Raw genomic sequence first — 22,371 nt, 5'->3', positions numbered from 1 at the left:
ATGAGGACTCCCACTCTGCCCCCACCTGGTAACCTGTGTGTTCTCGGAGGTCAACGATTGAATCTTCACCGTCTTTGCATTCCTGGTTCTCGGCACGGAGAAAGGGTGCAGAATGTTTTGATGACCCCAGTTGGGTGTGGCCGTCTTGGCACAGTCATGGGGACATTGTGAATCAGCAATACACTGTTCAACAAGTATCTTTACACTGTCTCTGAGCATCACTCAATCCCCTCACATAAAAATGTCCTTAGCATCACACAGCCCCATTAGCACTTTCTGCCTCACAGTGTTTGTTGTGTTATATTATAAAATCCATATCGTCTCAGAGTGGTCCAAATAACACCATTACCTTGGGGTTAGTAAACACGACAACATAAGCAAAAAGAGGGTTCCCTAATTTGAAAGGTTTGAGAAGTCTGTTATAAATGAAGTTGCTACATTGATTTCCTTGGTGGCAGTCTTCCCAAGGACATTAATACGTTAATGAAGGTCATGAATCTTCAGGATGTGAAGTCTGCACACTGCAATCTCCCCAACACTGTCAGATGAGGTGCAGGCTCAGGACCAGCATTCCCTGACGCCCACGTCAAGTAATACCACGTTAGTCCAATGGGGCCCAGAGGCTACACGCCTTACACCGAACATTCCAGAAAGAGGGATTTGGTTCCCAGGGGCTCTCTTTCACAGCACACACATTTTGTTTGGGAAGGAGAGGTGGGACCTGGCCCCTTTTGTTGGCTTCTTGTCAAGCCAGTGGGCCACCAAGCTCTGTGTCTGTCTCACAGGACCCTCATGGGGGTGGGTGCAGGGTTTGGATGGAAAGGGCATGCTTGGGGATACCAGAGAGGGGACAAATCCTGGACAAGGGGAATGTAAGATCACCTAGAACTGGCAGAGGAGAAAAGGGAGTTGCGAAGAGAAAAAGTAGTGAGAGAAAAGAAGAACTTCATAGCCACCCAGCCTTTTAAGACTCTTTATTTCAGCATTGCATGGTCGCTAACAGCACTGACCCCAGCACTGGATAGCCCGACTCAGACCCCAGCGCTGGCACTCACTGTGTGGGTAATTGTGGGCAAGTTATTTGACCTCCCTCTGCCTCAGTTTCCCCCATTTGCAAAATAGAGATAACTGCACCTACCACACAGGATTGCTGTGAAAAGTCAGGGGAGTCGATTCAGGATGTGTTTGGCACAAAAATGTTGGCTATTGCTGTTCTTACGTTATTATGGTGATTTAACCCAAATTCAGTTCAGTGCGGGAATCCGGATGGGGATCTTTTAAAATCTTGCCTTTTCAGAAGGAATTGTGGTCCATGCCCTTTGTATCCTCTCCTTCCTCTCGGTGGCGTTTTGCGTTCAGGAAGTGCTCGGTAAATGCATGGCGATTGACGTACTGGGTTGTGTGACTCAAAGGTGGTTGAGAAAAGAGTAGGCATTCCACAGCAGTGTTTCTCACAATCGCTAGAATGCAGAGGCAACTCAAGTGTCCATTGAAGTCTGCGGGGATAAGCAAGATGTGGTCTGCCCACACAATGGGATCTCAGTCAGCCTCCTAGAGGAATGGAGCGCTGGCATGGGCTACAGCATGGATAAACCTTGAGGGCATTGTACGCTGAGTGATAGAGGCCATCACGCAAAAAAGGACAAATGCTGTGCGGTTCCACTTATGCGAGGTACTTTCGTAGTCTGAAGTCAGGGAGACAGAAAGGAAAGCGGTAGTCTCCACGGACTGAGAGACGTGGGGCGTGAGGCTGCTGTGCAGCGGGTCCTGAGCTTTGGTGTCGCGAGGTGAAAGGTCCCGGAGGTGGATGGCGGCGGTGGCTGTGCAGCACTAGGGGTGTCCTTCGTGCTGCCGAACCGGAAATTGGCCGAGGAGTGGTATTCGTTATGGGTGTTTTACCAAATGACCAAAATATTTTTGAATGGGGGGTTAAGAATAAGAAAACGGGAGAGAATGGTTTTGAAGAAGGATGCCCGTCTGTCCCCGCCAGGCCTAGCAAGCCAGGCCAGGCCCCTCCAAGGCATCCAAGGTGCAGAGCTCCTGCGGCAGAGGGGGTGGCTCATAGGCCGACTCTCCCCCTCCTCCCCTCTGGGGGTGTGCAGCCTTGTCCATATCCCTGTGCAACAGGGCTGGGTTAACCACAGTGAAATGGAACAGCCTGGGAAGGCACGGGACTTGGATCTGGATGTGCACCCTGGGGTTGCGCAGGTGCTGGATGGTGGACGAGTCAGCTGCGAGGGTGTCCAGTCCAACAGGTGAACACAGCATTTGGAAGGCACATTGGGAACTAGGGAAGGCCATGGTTCCACATTCTTCAGCAGAGTCAGTCTTTGGAGAAAGATGGGCAGCTATAGGCAGAGAGCAAAAGGCTCACTTTCTTCATCTGTAAAATGGCCTTCCAAGGGGATGGTATTTGCCCTTACAGGACATTTGGCAATCTCTGGGAACATTTTTGGTAGCCACAGCTGGGAAGGTGCTACTGGCATCTAGTGGGTAGAGGCCAGAAATGTTGCTAAACACCCTCTAATGCACAGTGCCCCACCCAATAAGGAATGACCCGACCCCACATGTCAGTAGTGCCAAGGTTGAGAAGCCCTATCTTAGATAACATTATATTAGCCCCATTGAACAGATGAGGAAGCTAAGGCTCGGAAGGTATGATTTCAAATTTATGTCTATTCCACTGCACCCTTTGAAAGACCCAGTTCTAAAGGGGTTAGCGTGTGGTACAGGTTAGAAAGCCAGAAGCTGAAGCATGAAGAGAAAAGCGGGAAATGCATGCATTTGGCCTGGGGAGACAGGGATTGGGAGCAAGAACAAGGCTCCTTGTCTCGGGAACCAGGCCCTGCCCTGGCCCAAGAATGAACTTTTGGAACGTTTCCCTCTGGGTCCCATAGGCACCCTGCAGAGCTGAGCTGGGCTGCTTGGGTCCAGTGCCTAGCTGTGGGAGCGAGCGGAAGCATCGCAGGCAGGGCTGACAGCAAGCACTCCTGCAAAGTGAGACAGAGGCACCTACCCTCCCTTGCTGTGATGGATTTTGAACATTAAAAAAAAGTTTATAATCCCAGCCAGGCAGGCATAAATAACAGTGCCTCTGTGCAGAGGCAGCAGACGTGACTTATGACCCCATCACCATGGTAACAGGAGCACAGTGGGCACATGCACAAAAGCGCCACTCTAGCCTGACAGGCCTGCGTGGGGGCCCTGATGGAGAGGCAAGTGTTCCAGAGAAAGGATGTATTCTCTGGAACTCACTGCCCATTTGTCTTCATTCTGCACCTGAGCGAGCCCCTGGCTTCTTCCCGTTCCCCGGCGCCATCCTCAGCCAACAGGTTGCTTTCCTCCCTATGTTCTGCGTGAGAAGGTGATTTCTTCTTTTGACTGGCCCTCCAGAGGTTTGCAGAACAGGCCCGCTAGAGCTGGGAAGATGCTGCTGGGCCTGCCTGGCCATGCGTCCTCCGCTGCCAGTTATGGTGATAGCTTCCACATCTTCAGCACCAATCCATGTGAACACTGGGCACATATTTCTTCCACAACATTGGCAAATCAGCATCTTAGATTTTCTTCCTGCCTCCCTAACCCCTACCCTAAGCCACCCTCTCTGCCTGTGGCTAAAGTACATTCCTCAAGATTACAGACCTGCTTTCAGCCTTTCCATCACTCCTCTTTGCCCGTTGCCAGAAGATGAAGCCTAAACTCAACGGGACACCCAGTCCTCAGGGTCTAGCCCTGATTCTGTCTTCAGTCACATCCCCAGGTCCCTCCTAGAGACTCCAGCCATAGTGAGTGTTTTAGTTCCTCACGCCTCTTGTGCCTCCTGCCTAAACACAGGCATCGTCTGCCTGTTCATCTGGCTGTCGTCTGCTCATCTGTCAGGGCTCAGAATATGACACCTCCTCCAGGAAGCCTTATCTGATCTTGGAGGTCCAGGGTGGAAGCCCTACGTCTGCCTGTCCACCGCATCTGACATCTCCCCATTGCCAAACTCACCCTCACCACACAGTGCTACTGCGCATCAGGGCTGCTGAGCTCCACGACACCTCTTCTCCTGTGTGGTGGCCGCTCCCTCTCTCTAGGCACGGCCCTCAGTTCCTCACCGCACTTCCGGCCTTCCTTCTTGCCGCCCTCAAATCTGTGCCTTGGATGGCAGTCTAAGGGATATTTTTTCCAACACAAATTCCTACTCACATCATTCCCAACTGAACCCTTTCTGTAGTCTCTCCCCGCCCTTATCAGAAGCCCAAACTCCTTGCATACCCCCTGCCTATCTCTCCTGCCTCCATCCGTCAACATGCTGTGCGCCCAGCCAGCTGGCCATGGTTTATTTTAAGGTATCTTATATGCTTTATTGTCACCAGGCCCTTTGCGAATGCACAATACTCAACACGGCTGGTTTCCAATGAGTAAAATCATTCCTACTTGTCCTCTAACTCAGTTTGAATGTCTCTTTTTTTAGAAGGCCAGGCCTTCCCTTCTTTGGTTAGGTTAGGTGAATGGTTCTCAAACCTGGCTACATATGTCTCACCTGGCGAGTTTTTAAGAATTGTGGATGCCTGCAAGAACTCGTGGGTAAAAGTTTGAGTGGCACAGAATAGTCACATACTCTCAAATCCTCTCTCTACAAGCTGTCTCCTAGTAGGACGCTCTGAGAAGGCCACAGCTCCGCTTCTTGGGCATTCCTGACACAATCACATACCCTGGGTCTCACCATCAGCAAACATGAGGTAGGCCCAGATTGAAGGGCATTCTACAAACTAGCTGACCTATGTCTTTAAGAACGACAAGGTCATGAAGGACAAAGCCAACTGGGGAGCTAGCCAGATTAAAGGAATCCAAAGAGACTGTGACAACGAAGGGCAGTGTATAAACTGGGGCTCTTTTTTTTTCTGTCAGTTTTACTGAGATAGAATTCACAAATAAAATGGCAACATGTAAAGTGTACAATGTGATGATTTGATAAATGTATACATTGTGAAAGGATTTCCAGTGAGCTGGGATTTTCTTTGGCAATAAATGACATGGGCAGGGGGCACTTGAAGAAATTTGTAGATGAGGTGATAGTCCTGTAGCAATGATAATCTGATGTCAGTACTGTGTTATAGTTATAAAAGATATCTTTGTTTTTGGAAAATGCACACTGAAGTATTTAAAGGTAAGAGGGCATCACAGCTTTAAGTCTCAAATAGTTCAGAAACAAAATATGTGACCATATATACCGTGCAAACACACACCACATATATTCACAACTACACGTGTGCACTATTTTGTAGCGTCACTCTATAGCAGTTTTTAAAAGCTGCCAGTTGGTTCATTGTGTGTGTATGTGTGTGTGTGTGTGTGTGTGTGTGTGTCTATACAGAGAGAAAATGGGATAGAGGAGAGAAAATAAGAAACACTAGAATGCATGATTTCTCCAGTTTAGTTCTTGTTTATCAAGATTATTTTGCCATTCTGGGTTCCTTGTTTTTCTAGGATGAGCTTGCCAATTATTATTAAAGTAAAAAAGGCAGGGATTTTTATAGGGACTGCAGTAAACCTGTAGGTCAGTTTTGGGAAGTATTGCCGTCTTAACAATATTAAATCTTTTAATCCATGAGCACAGGGTATTTTTTCATACATTTAGGTCTTCTTTAATTTCTTTCTTCATTGTTTTAATATTCAGGGTAAAAGTCTTGCATTATTTTATATTTCTAAGTATTTCATTCTTTCTAATGTTATTAGAAATGAGTTCATTTTCTTAATTTTATTTTCAAATTATTCATTGCTAGTGTATAGAAGAAATGCAGTTGATTTTTGTACGCTGACTTTTTGTCCTGAATCCTTTTTTAAATTCATTTATTAGTTCTGATTGTGTGTGTGTATGTGTTCCTTAGAAATTTCTGTATCCCAAACCATGTCATCTATGAATAGAGATAGTTGTATTTCTTTAACAGTCTGGATATATTTTATTTCTCCTTCTTGCCTAGTTTCTCTGACTAGAACTTCCAGAATAACTTCAATAGATGTAGAAAAGTTTACACTGTCTCTTACAACTTTTCTATAAGTGTAATATCATGTTAAAGTGAGAAGTTACCCTGGCATGGTAGCTCAGGGGGTGCGAGCAGCATCCCAATACACCAAGGTTGCAGGTTCGTCCCCCAGTCAGGGCACATGTAAGATTCAACCAATGAACGCATAAATAAGCAGAACAATAAACCGATATTTCTCTCTCTGTCTCTTCCTCTTTCTAAAATAAATAAATAAATAATACCTGCCTTACAGTGTGCTGATTTAGTCAGTCTGGGGTGGCACTTAGCCAGTGGCTTGAAAAAAAGAAAAAGAAAAAAGGAAACCACTCACGTTTGGTTCTAATGTTCAACCAGGGTTGTCGAGCTGTGGATCAGCCTCTCTGAAAAGCAGCCTTTTCCCTTCCCCATCACAGCCACCGGGCGATGCTGAGAACCTAGCGCAGGGCCTGGGACTCAGGACATGCTTAGTACAGGGTACCAAACATTTTCGTTAAGAAAAAAAAAATACCCTGTAGGCAGCAGCTCCCTGGAGGATATTGTAAAGCCTCTCAACATTCTCATTGTCCAGCTGCCTGGACTCCAGGACCAGGGGCCTGAAAATTCAAACTGGAAACTGAGTGAGCAAAAGTGACTAACTCACCCGGCCTCCTCAGGACCTGCGGAACGATCAGAAAACTGGCGTGGTCAGAGTATCCTCATGGTCTGCCCTCTTACAGAGTGGTTCCTAGGGGAACGCACGAGGGTTTTGGACTCACGCAGATTCAGATTTAATTCTGACTCAAACGTAGCCTCTCGGTGTGTCTTTGGGCATCTCACTTAACCTTGCTATAATTGTATCTTCTTTTCAGCCATGGAAAGTCAAGAAACTGATTCATTGATGCCAAACAACTGGCAGTTAATGAGCGTTATTACTGCCTCAGTGAGTGGGGAGTTCAAATCACCAACAGGCCTTCTGCTCTCAGGTGTCTGTGGAGGAACTGCTGGGTCTGAAGTGGAGGAGACCTGAGAGACCGTCCCCTCCATCCCTTTCTTTTAGGAGAGAGAAACTGAGGCACAGAGGTGACATGGGGCTGCCCACAGTCACACCATGGGAGAGTGGAATAGGCCACCGGGGTCACCTGTCAAGGGGCTCTTCAGATTTTACAGGCAGCACCCCGACAGCCCAGCTCGGCACAGATGTCCTTCCTTCTGGAGTCACCGGTGGCCCAGCAGGAATCGGGCCCTTCACTGGAGGTTGAAACCAAAAGCAGGCCTGAGCCTTGACGAGGCAGCCCTAAAAGCTGTTGCTCAGAGGAGGAGACCCAGGCTTGAGGCCAGTATCAGCGGCCCTCGGCTCCTGACAGCAGGTATGGATGATAAATGGGCAGCTCAACGTGATGGAGCAGATTGATCATTGCATCACCGACCACAGCTTATTCATTTCTGCAAAGAGGACAATTCATTATCCAGCATGTCACACTGCCCATGTCATCGCCAGAGATAAAAGCCCGAGGCCTCAGAGCCTGTGCTTCTCGTCACATCACACCTCTTCTTAACAGGCAAGTGAGGATGCTGAGACAGAGCTTGCAGTGCTTAAGGCTGCTCCCATGTCTTTCTTAGCTGGGGTGACACCGGGGGCTGTTTCTTCTTCACTGGGAAATGAATAGGAGCAAAACTCAAGGGCTTTTTAGCTAATCAACAATGGCAAATAAATTGCATCTTTCAACCTAGCCTCACTCTCTCTGGAGCACGAGGTCGAGAGGGATTCTAAGACTGCATATGAACCCAATCAGCATGAAAGGCAGAACTGATTAGTGATGGTTGCTGCAGGTCTAGAAAAAGAAGTTAGAAATGCATCCCGTGTAATCCCCCATTCAGCAATAGGGGTGGTGGGACTCTTTCGTACAACTCTCAAGTTCTGTCAAATACTACACAGCATTAAGAATAAACTAAAAAGCCGTTAAAATAGTGTGCAGTTAATGAGGCAGTTAAGGCAGTTAATGAATGCTCGCTCATCTTTCCTTGTTATTTCATCCAATGCACTATAGCTCTCCACTACAGTAGCACAACCCACAGGTTGGTCCAAAGAAGTTTTCAGGTAAGTTGCAAGAAATGTAACACTGAAAAAAAATTAAATTTCTCTGGTTTGTAATGTTTGAAACTTCAGGGTCTTAACCTTGAGGTTAGATAACTTACAAAAAATATAATAATAATAATAATAGTAATACTCAAGTTTGCCAATATTTTGTTTTTTTAGAGGGATTTTTAAACATAGTGGATTCAAAGTGATGAGTAAAATAGTCGCCCTCGCTTGAATTCTGGAATGCCTTCTTGAGTGGAAGAAACAAAAGTGTGATCATAGATAACCTGCTGGTGATAATTTGCACACTCACCTGTCCCCACTGACCGAATATGCGGTATCTCCTAGAACTTCTGTCTCCAAATAGACCCCTGCACTTCATCTACATCTGCCCCTCTCCACTGAACTCCAGGGCATGGCCTGGCCCTCTGTAGCCCAAGGCAAACTCTTCTGCCTGGGCGCTGGACCTCACACACTCCAGTTCATTGAAGGACCTCACCCTGGTATACTCTCTGCCTCGTCTATTGTTGCAGTAGAAACCAGACTGTCTTCATAGTAAGGGACAAAATTCAATGGTCACCAGCTCACCTATAAATGGGAATCTAGTGGGGGTCATGACTGGAGTTGACTATGGTAGCAATGGGTTTACTTACCCAATACCTAGAAAAATAGAGCTCTCTCTGTCCCCGCCCCCCACCTTTCTTGTCTCAGCTCCTGTCTCGGCACTGACCACATTATTTCCATGCCCCTCATAAGGGATAAGGCATGAACATCAGGAACTTCCGAGACATCTGTCTTACATCGTGAAATAAAGAAAACAGAAAGCATGTCTCTTCCTCCCTGTGTTGTATAAAATCCCAGGGAAGGATTTGTATTGGCCCAGCCAGGTGCTCATGCCCTTCCCTGGGACAAATGCTGATAAAGAGAATCAGGCACTGTGATTGGTCAAGTTGGGCATATGGTGTGGCCAGGATGGCAGGCTACTTCCGTATTTGCTCCTGAAGCTCTTCCCCCACCCATAGCCATGTGGAGTGATAAAAGACAATACTGGAGAAGAGAAGGAAAAAGAAAGTTTGGTGATGTTGCCAGAACAAGATGGGAAAAGATGCTTTTCAGATGGAAAAAAGCTGCCTGTGACGATATTTAATTTCTCCTTCAGTACTGGCCTTTTTATTTTTTCAGCATTTAAACATGCTTCACCGTATCTCATTAAAAATAAATAATGATCATTGAAAATGCAATAGTGATTCTCTCTTAATCACGCTTTCTCAGCTATCCGCTTACCTCTGTCCCTTTCTTAACAGCCAGATTTACTGAACAAATGATTTATTTGTGTGAGTTCCTAGTCACTTTTTAGCTCACTTAGAAATAGCTTCCTTAAGCCCAATGGTTCTTAACCAGGGACAGTTCTGCCCCCACCCCCTGGACATATGGCAACACCTGGAAATAATTTTAGTTGCCACAATTGGGAACATGCTGCAGGCAGCTATTGGGTAGAGGCCAGGCATGCCACTAAACCCCTATAATACACAGAACAACCCCCAGTCCCACGACAAAATACTGAACAGCCCAAAATAACATTAGTGTCAACACTGAGAACTCTCGGTTCCTTCTCACAAAGCTGTCCCCTTTATTTCTGATTGCCTTGCCTATTATTTTGTGGGCCTCCCCAAGAGACCATGTAAACTCTCAGCCGATGCTGAGATAACAACTACCACCAAACCAAGGGGAAAAAACCCACAACCTGCCATTTACTGAGCATTTGCCATATGCCAGACGATGAGCCAAGTGTTGTTCATGCAGCTGCCATATCTAATTCTCGCACAGATAGGTACTGTTATTGTATTTCAAGTCACACATCCTTCTCTCGGGGCAAGCCAAGATTTCAACTCAGACTATCTGTTCCAAAGGCTGTGCCTTTAACCACCGAGAAGTAGAGGCCCCAGAACCCCTGGAACCCTCACTGTACCTACCAAGATGCTATGAGGGTAAGCTCCATCCTTCCTCCTCCTAGACCGGCCCCCTTGGACATTGACACACTGCAGAACTGGGCATACCCTGACCCTGCACCCAGCTCCCAGCAGGCCCTAGCACCTGCACTGGCTGTGGCCAATCTCAGCTCATCACTTTTTCTTTTTCTCCCAAAAGGACAAGATCTTGGCGTTTCTTAAAGCAGAGCTCTTTCAGGAAGAAGGAGGGAGAGGGAGAGGGGTCGAGAGGGGAGGAGAAGGAAGGGAGGGAGCAGGAACAGGAGAGAGAGATGTGTAGATAGAGAGGAATCAGCATTTCTCTAGCAAATTTTTAAACAGTGATGACACATATGTTGCAGAGAACTCAAGTAAAACTTTAAATATACATCAGTTTATATCACTTAGAAGCAACAAATAATTCTAGCACTGCAGCTGACATATCAAAAATAGATGCTGCCTTCTATACAGCCCTTTCAGGCAGTCACCAAGCACAGGAGTGTATTCGAGCCTCAGGGAGTCCAGTGCTTGCCAAGCTCAGTTGACCTTGGGTCTCCTTTTCACAGGCTATTGATTAACAGTTTATTGAAATATATTTTGAGAAGGGCTAATCTAATAATTACTGTTGTTATAGTACAAACATAAACCAAAATACACACAAATCCACCCTCTCTCTCTCTCTCAAACACATACACACACTAGCAATGAGCATACCGACTGTCCAGATCTTGGTTTCTAAATACCATGTTCACTAAAAGGAATCTAGTCTCTTTGAAGAATTAGTTGATTCTAGGACTAGGACAAGGAAAATAAAACATCTTGCCGCACAAAGAAAGTCAGAAAGATGGAATCATGTCAATGGGCCCAATAGCCAGCTTGGAAAAAGTTCCATTGGCCAGATTTAGTACAATTTGGGCGTCAATATAAGTAATTATAAAAACATTATAACCCAGTCAATAAAATAGGGAGCTATCTTTCAATACTAATCAACTTAATAAATAAATACATTGAATGTTGGATGAAGAAAGAGATGTTTATATATTTTCAAAGCACCCCCAAAATAATGAGAGAGTGGGGAAGAGTTATTTCACAGTAGAGAAGACTGACTGGCAGACAACACCTTAACTGAATGAATGAAGTGAAAACACTCTGAATGGGGCAATTTAAAATCGTGTGCCACCTGATAGGATATCCTGACCAAGAAACATGACTTGGGTGATATTCTTTTCCAAAGATGCATTACCTACACTTGATAATGAGGGAACATCAGACAAACCCAAACTGAAAGAGGGTGGTAAGTCAAAAGCTTTGTCACTGTAAGAAACATCCAAACCTATAGAGAATTTTTACGAAAACTTACTTGAGCCAAACAGAAGATAACACCTGAGGCAAGATCTCAACAGACTGAGATAAATGCTTCAGAGAGTAAATTTTTTAGCATCTTGTGTGCATTTGAGAGTAAAGAGGGAAGCTAAGAATGATTACCCGAAGGTGGAAGATAGCCGGCCACGCAGGAATGGGATTATAGGTTAGTTAAGATTTTAGGCTATCGCGCTGGATGGTGTAGCTCAGTGGACTGAGCGTGGGCCTGAGAACCAAAGGATCGCAGTTCAATTCCCAGTCAGAGCACATGCCTGGGTTGCAGGCCAGTTCCCAGTAGGGGACCCACAAGGGGCAACCATACATTGATATTTCTCTCTCCCTCTCCCTCTCTCCTTCCCCTCCCCTCTAAAGATGAATAAATAACATCTTAAAAAAAAAGGTCGTGTGCTACCTTGGGGGTGGTCACATGGAGACTGGATTACACAGTAGTGAAGATTATGTGCTCTCTTAAGGGTGGTTAAGGTTTATTTCAAGGCTGGTTAACATAGATGCACAGAGAATGAACAAAGAGGTCTTGCTTAAGGCAAAGATAAACTTTTTACTAAAAAGTTACATACCTGGGGTGTGAATACCCACCTAGTTAGGAATTAATAATCAGCTCACCCTGTGAGGTTACTTTTCATAGAATCCCTTTTTTCATCTACAGCTTCAAGATTATGAAACACAAAAAAGCTGAGGACACATTCTAGACCAAGAGACATGAGAAGTAAAGGCAACGCATAATGAATTCGGACCTGGATTCTTTTCCCTAAAGGATATTTTGGAACATTTGGCAAAACTTGAACGGGACAGGAGGATTCTAGAGTAGTAATGTCTCAGTGTTCATTTCCCGACTTTGATAATTATATTGTTATACATGAGACTAATTTTGCTTGTGGAAAATAAAGCTCCAAGTGTTCAGACTCACAGGGAATCTGGTTGGCAACTTATTCTCCAGTAGTTCCTTGGAAAAGATTCTTTGGTCTGATTGGGAATCTAAAATTATTGCTTGAATCGAAACGGTACTCTTTGAGAGTGAGTCAGTTTCTCTGCTGGTCAAATTCGGATCAAAGAAATCTATTCTTAGATATCTTCTAGAGGAATAAAAAAGTGTCGCCTATCTCACCCTCCTCCCTTGTTCTAGAAGAGCCCAGGGATGAGGGATACCCAGAAGCACAGGAGAGAGAAAGTCATTGAGATGGAAAATCAAAGTTGTTTACACATTAATTGCTTTGCGAGCTCAGCCATGTGTCCCCTTTGGGAAACCAGAAGTATCTTCCCAGCAGGCATACCAACCTCATCAACTTAACTGAGATGTCTCCAGGAGACTTCCACGCTCATTATCCCATGTGTTCCTCAAAGGGTTCCTACAGACAGAATGTACAGAAAATGTGAATCTTATTCCACACCCCAAGAAACTAAGTCTTCCCATAAGTGAAGTGACTTCCCAACACCACACATCTGGCAGATAATGACTGAAAGAATCATACCTAGAACTGTCTCATCCCAAAGACCCTTTTGACTTTACCCAGTGCTTTCCAAGATACACATCAGATAGACTCCCTGCAAGAAATAGCAATGGTCAGTCTATACCTACCCATATCATTCCCCCCCTCTCCTCATGTCCTGCATTAGCTTAATACATGTTAGAGAACTTTGTCCTGCTCTTTCCTATCTTGAAATATAAAGGCAATCTCATTTTTGGCAAAGTGCATACTTGTGGCCAATCACTTAAGCTAATTGAAGCCTGTGATTCTAATTTGAGGTTCGGAGGTGGGGAGTGGGTGTGGGAAAGCCTTCACAGATAAAGATGGAGCCATTAATTCTCGGTTCTACATCAGTCCTGGATCACTGACTGTTCTTGTGTACCTGACCCTCTTCCTGTCCCTCAACCCCCCCACCCCCCCCTCAAGTTCTTGAGATGATGATTTTTTTTCCCTTTCTCGAAGGCTTGATCCTGAGTCTTACTGAACAACAGTTCAAAGAAGACAGGTTTGACCCCCTCACCCTGCCCTTACATTGCCTTCTTCTCCTTCCCTCCTTGTTTTATTATCTTCATCCTTCATCCCAGCTCTAACAGTTGACGATCATTATTAGCTTCCAAAAAAGTTGTGCAGCTGAGGAATTTATTAATTTTCCCCTTCAGCTACAGAAAACCAATAATCATTATCAGAGAATTTTAAAAGAGAGTGCAAAGAGAGAGGAATTTAAGTTGGGGATAGGGAAAATAAACAGACGCTCTCTGGTTCTGAGATGCTTTTAAGGTCTAAAGACTCTTGCATTTTCTCACACCAGGTTCCACACAAATTGGCAAGCAGCCTCGGGGGTGGGAGAAAACTGTTGTTAGATAGGAGAGGTTACTGGGGGCTTGGGTGTTCATAAAAGTCTTCATGCAAGAAGGGGCTGGAATGTGTTGGAGGGAGACAGACACGGTCATTCACAGAAAATGCAGGAAGGAACTGTGCATGTGTTGCTCAGGACTGTGATTTCAGCACTAAGAATAGTATTGAAAACAATTATAAACCTCAGTAGATTTGTGTTCAACAGAAGGGAAGTGGAAGGAGGAAAGGACGGAAGGAAGGGTGGGAGGGAAGGAGGGGTAATGAATGCAGGCTTGTGTAAAAATCGATAGAACTATAAATAAGATTGATTCTAAACTTCAGTTTGGTTGTGTCTTTACTTTGAGTGCCTTCACTTCCTCATCTTCCACCCTTAGCATCCTCAGGAAAAAGAGTAAGCTTTCTTTTCAAGGCACTGACTCCCTACTTGGCATTCACTGCCCTTTTCTTTGCTCGTTAACCTGGGTTTGGTGCAAATACGTACCCTGTGACTCCAGGCAAGGTGAGCCCCGTCCCTTTCTAAGAGCTCCATCGTGATCTGTCTAAGCCAATGTGGTGGACACTCCCTGGCAGTGATTGGTCGGGGTTGGTGTGGGAACCTCAGTCCTAGCCAGTGAGAAATATGAGGGAGGGTCTTTCTGGAAAATTTCTCCTTGTTCTTGAAATGGAAACACCATGGGAGTGCTTGCTTCCTGGTTTTGGACTTGGCCATGTTGGCCCAGGAAGTCTGAAAATGTTCTGTCTTCTCCTCTCTCTTTTCTTCTTTCTTTCTTCTTCCTTTTCTTCTTCTTCTTTTTTCTGTTTTGATTTGTCTGTCTAACTAGACTAAAAATTCCAAGGAGGCCAGAGCAGTGTTCTTTCCCTCTTTGTATCTCCAAAGCTAATTGCCATGGTAGGTGCTCAGCTAACAGAGCACAGTGATACACATCTCCAGTCACTTCACTTAAACTGATGGTGCGGTAGGGCAGTTTGTATTCATCTGCTGGTCTAGTAGTCCCAGAGCTGCCAACTGGCCACTGGGCCCAAGGCAGGTGTCTCACAATACACAAACAATACAGGGTGGGGCAAAAGTAGGTTTATAGTTATAAGGAAAAAACAGTTTATGCTTGTATTATTCCTTGTTAATTATTGTATTATTTTCCATACTTTTGCTCTGTGTTCAGAAGGAGAGACAGAGCATTGGAAGATGGAAAGATCACTGCTACCTCGATTTTACTGTTGGAAAGTATAAGTGTTGGGTCCCTCTCATAGTTCATTAGTAGTATCCCCTTCAGGCGAATGGGAAGTCACGTGTTTATGTCATACCCTTATGAGAAAGGGGACCTGGCCTAGCAGGGGTCTGCCTGAGGCCAGCTGATAGTGTGTGGGTACTTGACTTCATGCAGAAAAGGTTTCACAACCTAAGTCCCGGTGGTTTTTAGAGGATGTTTGTTTATTCAAGCTGGGGACAGTGAAACAGGGAAGGGCCTAGGATAGAAGAAGGAACAGGAGAGAGACTAGGTAGGGAAATGAGCCTAGGCTGGGCTGCTTTGGCTCACTGAGAAGTCAGAGAGAAGGGGGTCTTGGCAGGTTTAGAGGGTTAGCCTGGGGTGAGCTGTGGATTGCAAGCCTAGCGAGGTCCCTTAGGGTTTGGGAGGTGTGTGCTTGTGAGGGAAGAAGAGGGGGTGTTGGGAAAGGCTGCGCGGGCGTGCTCCTAGAGGGGGAGAGCATGCTGCCTATCTTCTTCAGACCATGAAGTGAGTCATCTGGGAAAATAAACCCACACTGAGCGTGCCCAAGTGTAGAAATAGAAAACAGGAGCCTTTGACAACACAGTGGGGCTGCTGAATTGAATGACTGAAATCCTCGCTGTCCCAGGACTTTCTGATACAAGCAACAATCTCTGTTTTACGGATTAAGCCAATTTCAGTCTTACTTTTCTGCTTCTTTGAGGTAAAGGCATCCTAGTTAATATACGACCTGTATCTGATATAATTCAGTCCCTCACAACATCTCAAGCCTCATCTTCCACCAGCATTACCAGCCCTTCCTCCACGTATCAGCTACATTCCACTGTCAGTGGTCCCCAGACACATCTGCTGCATGCATTCATACCTTTGCCCATGCTTTGCATTCTCGTCTCCCCTGCCATGTATCTGTAGGGCAGATCACATCTCTCTGCAGATCAATTGAGAAGCCACCTCTTCAGAAAACCTTTCTACCTCTGATCCGGGGGTCTATAGCCTGGAGGTTAAGACATGGACCCAGGAGCCAGGCTGTCTGGATTTCAATTCCAGCTCTACTACCTACTTGCCTTGTGGCCTTAAGCATTTTGCTTGATCCCTTTTTCCTATAGTTTCTTCCTTTGTAAAATGGAAATAATAATAGTACCTTCTGCACAGGGTAGTCATAAAACTGAGATGAGTGCTTCTATGTAAAAACACTGAAAACAACGCCCAGCACACAGTAAGCACTACGACTAGCGTTCTGATGTCCTGTTTCATGTCTGTCTTCACAATGAGCCGGTGAGGCTGTGAGCTCTCACAAGGTAGAGATTTGCTTTCTCCGTTCGTTTCTTTGCCCTTAACAGTTCTCGTAGAGCTGTGCATGGCTAAAGGAAGTGCTTAAAGCAAAGCAAATGCGGTCCCGTGGGATGGGATGACACAGGCTGAAGTAGGATGGAGAGAAATGGGGTGCATGGAATGGAACATGCAGATCCTGTGGGAGGCCAGCCCCCCCCCGTGAAAGCAAGGAGCCAAGCTTTACTGTGCATTGTGTTCTGAATGTCAGGCCAGAGGCATGGCTTTGGTCTGGAAGAAGTTAAGGAAGCACAGATGAGTTTGATCTGCAGAACTGCACAATCACAAGTATATCCAGAAGATGACTTTGCCTTTTTTAAGAGCTTTTTTGAGATACAATTTCCCTACCATAACACTCACCCGGTTTCAGTGTACATTTCAGTGAGTTTGGATAAGTTTACACAGTTGTATAGGGACCGTCGGAATCCACTTTTAGAGCAGTGAAATCTGGCTTCTCTAGCAGTGCGGGCTGAGCTGTAGACAGTTGTGCAGGAGCAGGCCACACAGGCTCAGTCTTGTAGGTTAGGCCGGAAAGGAAGGTGGTAGCAGCAGGAAGGAGCATCTGTCTTTCTTCAGTCCAAGAGCCTGAAGGAGGGCAGTGTGGACCTTAACCTCCGACTCCCTAGCCCACAAGTGCACCGTGAGTCCTGGACCCTGCAGTCTTTCCCCTTCCCCCTCAGGCCCAGCATAGATACATAATTTATTATATAATATTTTCACTCATCCTTCCCTCCAATCAATGAGATCCTCGATATTTAAGATCATGGCTGATCAGCCTTTTCTCCCTAGTTCATACCTAGTGGCAGCAGGATCTGCCACACAGTAGGTAGAGGTTTAAGATGGTTTAGCCACTCAAGCATGTCATTAGTTATAACTGTGGCTTCGAATTTCCATTGTGGAAATGAGCTGACATTCCTGTAGGTTATATTCATCCCGGAGAGGGTATGGAAATGGGACAATGGAGAGGAGAGTTATGAACATAAAGGCTTTGGGTCAAGTGCATCAGCCACCCAGCCTTTTGCAATTGCTGCTGTTGAGCTGTTCCGGAGCGCTTTTGCTTTGTGCTGGGCTGAACTTGGCTTCTTGTTGTTTCAATCTTTTTCACTCTACAAGGCATCTAGAAATGTTCTTTAAACGTCACACCACTTGTCTCTGGCAGCTTCTTCAGTGCAGAAAGATCTGTTCAGGGAAGCCCTCACAAGCTGTCCCTGACAGGCAGAATGTGTGTGCACACACATGTATCTGAGCAGCAAATCAGTGTCTCAGCTTGTGCAAGAAACATGGTCTTTCACTGTAATCACACAGTCTTAACATAAAAATGATGGTGGTGTAAGCATTGGGGAGCTAGAGACAGGGCAGGGCCAGTATCCTGGACCCCAGAGTGCTATCTGGGTCTAGTACCCAAGAGGCCCAGAGCCCAGGACCAAGTCATGAAAATTAGTAAGAAGGATGAGAAGCCATAAACCCCTAAGGGAGGTTGGCAAGATAGGTGTCAGAGAAGAGGGACGGGTCAGACAGGAGGCCCAGCCATGGGGGATGAGAGGCATGAGTTCAGTGAATTTCAAGGTGAGCTGAGAGGGTCCTTTGCTGCACTGCAGCTAGAAAAGGGCCCAGGCTCACACCAAACCTACCAGCACTGAGAGCTAAAGGCCTGAGGGCACGCTGCCCTGCAGTTGGCGCCTCTGAGCAGCAGGACCACACTGGGTCAGTGTGTGTGCGTGTGTGCGTGTGTGTGTGTGTGATTCTTCTCAAGTTTTTAGAGATTGAAAGAATGTTTTGGTTTACTGAGTTCGATTTTTTTAAAAATAGAGCATCAGAAAGATGCTGCTATTTGCACAAGGACCTGGGCGGAGTCTGTTAGTAGCTAAGCCAGGACTGAGATGCAAGTATTTCCTCTGCTCGGCCAGTATTCTTTCCATCTGTCTGTTCGTGTTGTGTGTCTGAACATCCTGCTCTGTTTTGGTAGTGCAGATCCGATGGTCCCAATCTGGGTGCCTAACCCTCATGTCACTGGTGTGACATAGAGGCTATTTCAATGGGATCCCATTTGAGCATGGCAATTGGCATCTACATAGAGCCTATCGTCTGTTAATAGTGTGGTTTCCATGTTGATTTCTGAGTTTTGAGAAGTATGCTGTGGTATGTGGCGGTTAATTTTATGTCTCAACTTGACTGGCATGCAGAGTGTCCAGGTATTTAGTCAAGCATTATTCTGGGTATATCTGTGAGCGAGTTTATAGATGAGATGAACATTTGAATGTGTATAGGCTGAGTGAAGTAGCGTGTTTTGCCATGTACAATGGCACCCATGTGCACCCATGTTTTGGGCCCAAATTTCCAGGAAAACAAACCTGTTGTTTTAATTTTTAAATTCAATTGTGTCTTTATTTGTATTTAGATACTTGTATTTTGTATTATAAAGAAATTTTAGCACTTACGTTTGAACATTTGGCATGAGAACTTTTATGTAACAAATAATTACAAAACACAAGAACAGATACAAGGCATTTCAGGTACTACCCATGTATAATACACATCCTTATTTTTCTTTTTTTTTTTAATTTTTATTTATTTATTTTTAGAAGGGAAGGGAAGGAGAGGGAGAGAAATATCAACGCATGGTTGCTTCTTGTGCATCCCCAGCTGGGAACTGGCCCCTGCTGGGAACTGGCCTGCAACCCAGGCATGTTCCCTGACGGGGAATCGAACCGCGATCGTGTGGTTCGCAGGCCCGCGCTCAATCCACCGAGCTACACCAGCCAGGGCCACATCCTTATTTTTCCCTCAAAACTCGGGGCAAAAAATTTGCATTCTACATGGCAAAACACAGCAGATTGCGTTCCCTAGTGTGGGTGGGCATCCTCCGACCCCTGGAAGGACAGAACCGAACGAAAGGCTGACCCACCCGTGGGAGAGGGAATTGCCCTCCCTGGCGGTGTTTGCACTGAGACACTGGCTCCACCTGCACCGCCTGCCGGCCTTGGAACCCCCACTGGGACACCAGCTCTGCAGGTTTTGGCCTCGCAGCCTCCACAGTGACGTGAGCCAGCCCTTCGTCATCAGTCCCTCCCCATCTGTCACCGACTGGTTCTGTTCTTCTGGAGAACCCTGACTGATACAAATCATTATGTGAGTTATCAACATTTGGGGAAGTTGGGTGAATGGTATAGAAACTCTCTGTGCCTTTGCACCTCTTCTAAACCCAGAATTATTCCAGTCTAAAGAGCTTCAAAGAAATAAAAAATCAGTCCAGAATTGCAGTATCTCAGAGTAACACAATTTCCCAAACAAAGGGACATTAGAGAATACAGTGGTCAACTATAGTGGTGAGTGGTGCCACTTTCTGTCCCAGATGAACGGCCCCAGTTTTCACCGTGTCACCAATTTCTAGCTGGATCAGTGGGCAGCCTACCTGGTGGGTTTCTCGTTTCTCGCCTCCGCCCCGGCGCCTCGGAGCTGTTGCTGTCCTGAGCCCAGGTGTGGGTTTCACTCCTCTCTCTCCAGCACTCAGCACAGGGCTGAGTAGGCTTCCACTAAAGAGTCAATTTGAAAAAATATATATGAAAGAATGACATGAATTAGCTTATTTTTGTCTGTTGTGCAAAATACAGTTAGCTAATTGTTTTTTTTTTTAAAGATTTTATTTATTTAACTTTAGAGGGGAAGGGAAGGAGAGAGGGAGAGAAATATCAATGTATGGTTGCCTCTTGTGTGTCCCCTGCTGGGAACTGACCTGCAACCCAGGCATGTGCCCTGACTGGGAATCGAACCGCGATACTCTGGTTCACAGGCCCGCGCTCAATCCACTGAGCTACACTAGCCAGGGAGCTAATTGTTTTTAAATGTGGGTTTATTTTGTGCACCCCTGTCGCACCACCTGCTGAAGCAAAACAGCACAACATGTTGCCACTTCACCCAGAGGCTGTGCTTTTTTCACTTGGCCCTTTCTTGACGGTTCAGTGGGTCATTGGTGAAAGGCCTAATGAGTGCTTTTCAAAGGGTTTTTTTTTTTTTTTTTTTTGAGAAGTAAATGTGTGACGAACCCTTTGCTAAATAGAATGATGACAGAAGAAACCAGGCAATCCCATCCTTAAAGGGCTGACATCCCTGCTGAGGGCCCGAGTGTTGGAAAATAGTAACAGTAAAACATACCTGTTGTGATAAAAATAATCATTTGTATTGAATATTTTACTATGTGTTGGCTACTAAACAGGATTTTCTATATATTGTCTCATGTCACCCTTAAATAAGGCATCCACATTGGTACCTGCATTGTCTTGGCCGTGCCAGATGAAAGCGTTGAGACTCTGGGCGGTTAACTCACTGGCCCAATGACGCAATTCTAATGAAGTGGCAGAATTGGGATTTGAACTGATGACTGGCCTGCCAGCAAACCTGAACGTCTTACTACAGTGCTATATGATCTTTCTGAGTTAGAGCTACTTTTTTACACATCTGTCTTTTTTTTTTAATAGAGTTGTTACCCTAAGAGGAAGGGTCCCCATCATATTTCTCTTTGTTCCTTTGTATCACAGCCAGGTACACAAAAAAAGAAAGTACATGCTTGTCAAACTAAGGAAATAAAGGTTTGAGAACAATGAGGGCTGAAGGAATCTCTTCCTGGGAATTTTTTTTTTTTCAATAGCAAGAACTGTATCTCAGAGAGATGATCAGTCCTCTTCAGGAATTATCCCCCTGTGTACTTAAAAGTAATGAATTGCTATCAGTCTGAAGAAAACAATATTGTGATAAGATATTAAGGCCCAGATAATGAGCTATGGTTTGGGCGAACGGGCCATGCTCAAATGGGGCCAATAGCTGGCCATGGTCTCTGGGGCCCTTTCCTATTTCAGTTGAAAGGGGAGCGATGGATAAAGGCCTGAAAGCAAACTTAGTGTAAGCACTGACTGGGGACAGGGAGGGTTGCGCAGGGCCTCTGGCGTCGTCTGTAAAACTGCCATCATCAGCTTCAGGGCAGAGCCGAACGTAAGAAAGGAATGTCCGTGTCTCCTGTGGACAAAAGGAATAACGTGTCTTGGGTGGGGTGGGGGGCCTGGTTTTGGAGGGTGTGCTTCGAAAGAGACGAGGAAAAAACCCTGCCGTCGTGAAACCTGGATTCTGTTCCTATTTGCATTAATACATGACCTGGGGAATTTGTTACCTAGTGGCCTCCTGGGGTCTCAGTTTTCCTACCTGTAAATTAAGGATTGTGATAGTGTCCTTGTCTGCACCATAAACAGCGCTTTGTGAGACTGAACCAGGGTAATATGCATAACAATGACAGCAGACACACGAAGTGCTATTCAACTGTATTAACAGCACAGTGCAGTGTGAATTAGGTAGCATAACAGAAAAGAGTACAGGTGTTAGGGAATACCAGTACGTATTTCGGTTTCTCCATTGCGTGATTGAACAAAGGGAAGTTGCCCTCTTAAATCTCCCAGAACTTCAGTTTCCTCATCTGTAAAAATGGGATCAATGCCTATCTTGTAAGTTGCAGAGAAAATCACAAATGGTATGTGAAAAGACCTTGGCACAGGGCGTGATCCCAAAGTACTGGTACATATTTTATGAGATTCTTCTTGGTGTATCCGCATCCCCCATTAGACTGTGACCTTTCTGAGGCCCAAAATATATTTATCTTGGCAGCTGAGTCTAGGGCAATGCAGCATAAAAAATAGGTATTTATAAAATGAATTAGTACCTGTATCAACTAGGAATTAGAGAAAAACAATGATTAATTTTTAAAAAATTTCAATTCCTACCCTGGCCACAGTGGCTCAGTTGTCTGGGTGTCATCCCACAAACAAAAAGGTTGCAATTTTGATTCCTTGTCAGGGCACATGCCAAGGTTGTGGGTTTGGTCCCTGGTCGGGACACATAGGAGAGGCAGTCATTCAATGTTTCTCTCTCACATCGATGTTTCTCTCTTCTCTTTCTCTCCCCTTTTCCCTCTCTCTCTCTCTTAAAAAAATTCAGGTCCAGCGTGTGGGGAGGTATGGGGTGGAGGGACTGAGGAAAGAGGACTCATGGACATGGACAACAATGTGATGATTGCAGGGGTGGGTGGGGTATAAG

General features: G+C 45.6%; 1 protein-coding gene and 1 non-coding gene across 3 annotated transcripts in view; one reads left to right on the top strand and one right to left on the bottom strand.

The window, feature by feature from the left end:
* Positions 1–22,371, top strand: part of ASTN2 (astrotactin 2) — an 829,294-nt gene that overhangs the window by 402,482 nt on the left and 404,441 nt on the right. The window lies entirely within an intron of this gene.
* On the bottom strand, positions 20,157–20,295 carry LOC118996004 (small nucleolar RNA SNORA21). The gene has a single exon (XR_005068407.1). It is a non-coding gene; the product is annotated as a small nucleolar RNA SNORA21 (small nucleolar RNA).

The sequence above is a fragment of the Sturnira hondurensis genome, unplaced genomic scaffold, assembly GCF_014824575.4.
Source record: "Sturnira hondurensis isolate 20B ecotype Veracruz unplaced genomic scaffold, ASM1482457v3 Scaffold0010448, whole genome shotgun sequence".
Taxonomy (NCBI): Eukaryota; Metazoa; Chordata; class Mammalia; order Chiroptera; family Phyllostomidae; genus Sturnira; species Sturnira hondurensis.
This window is presented reverse-complemented; position numbering and strand designations above follow the sequence as displayed.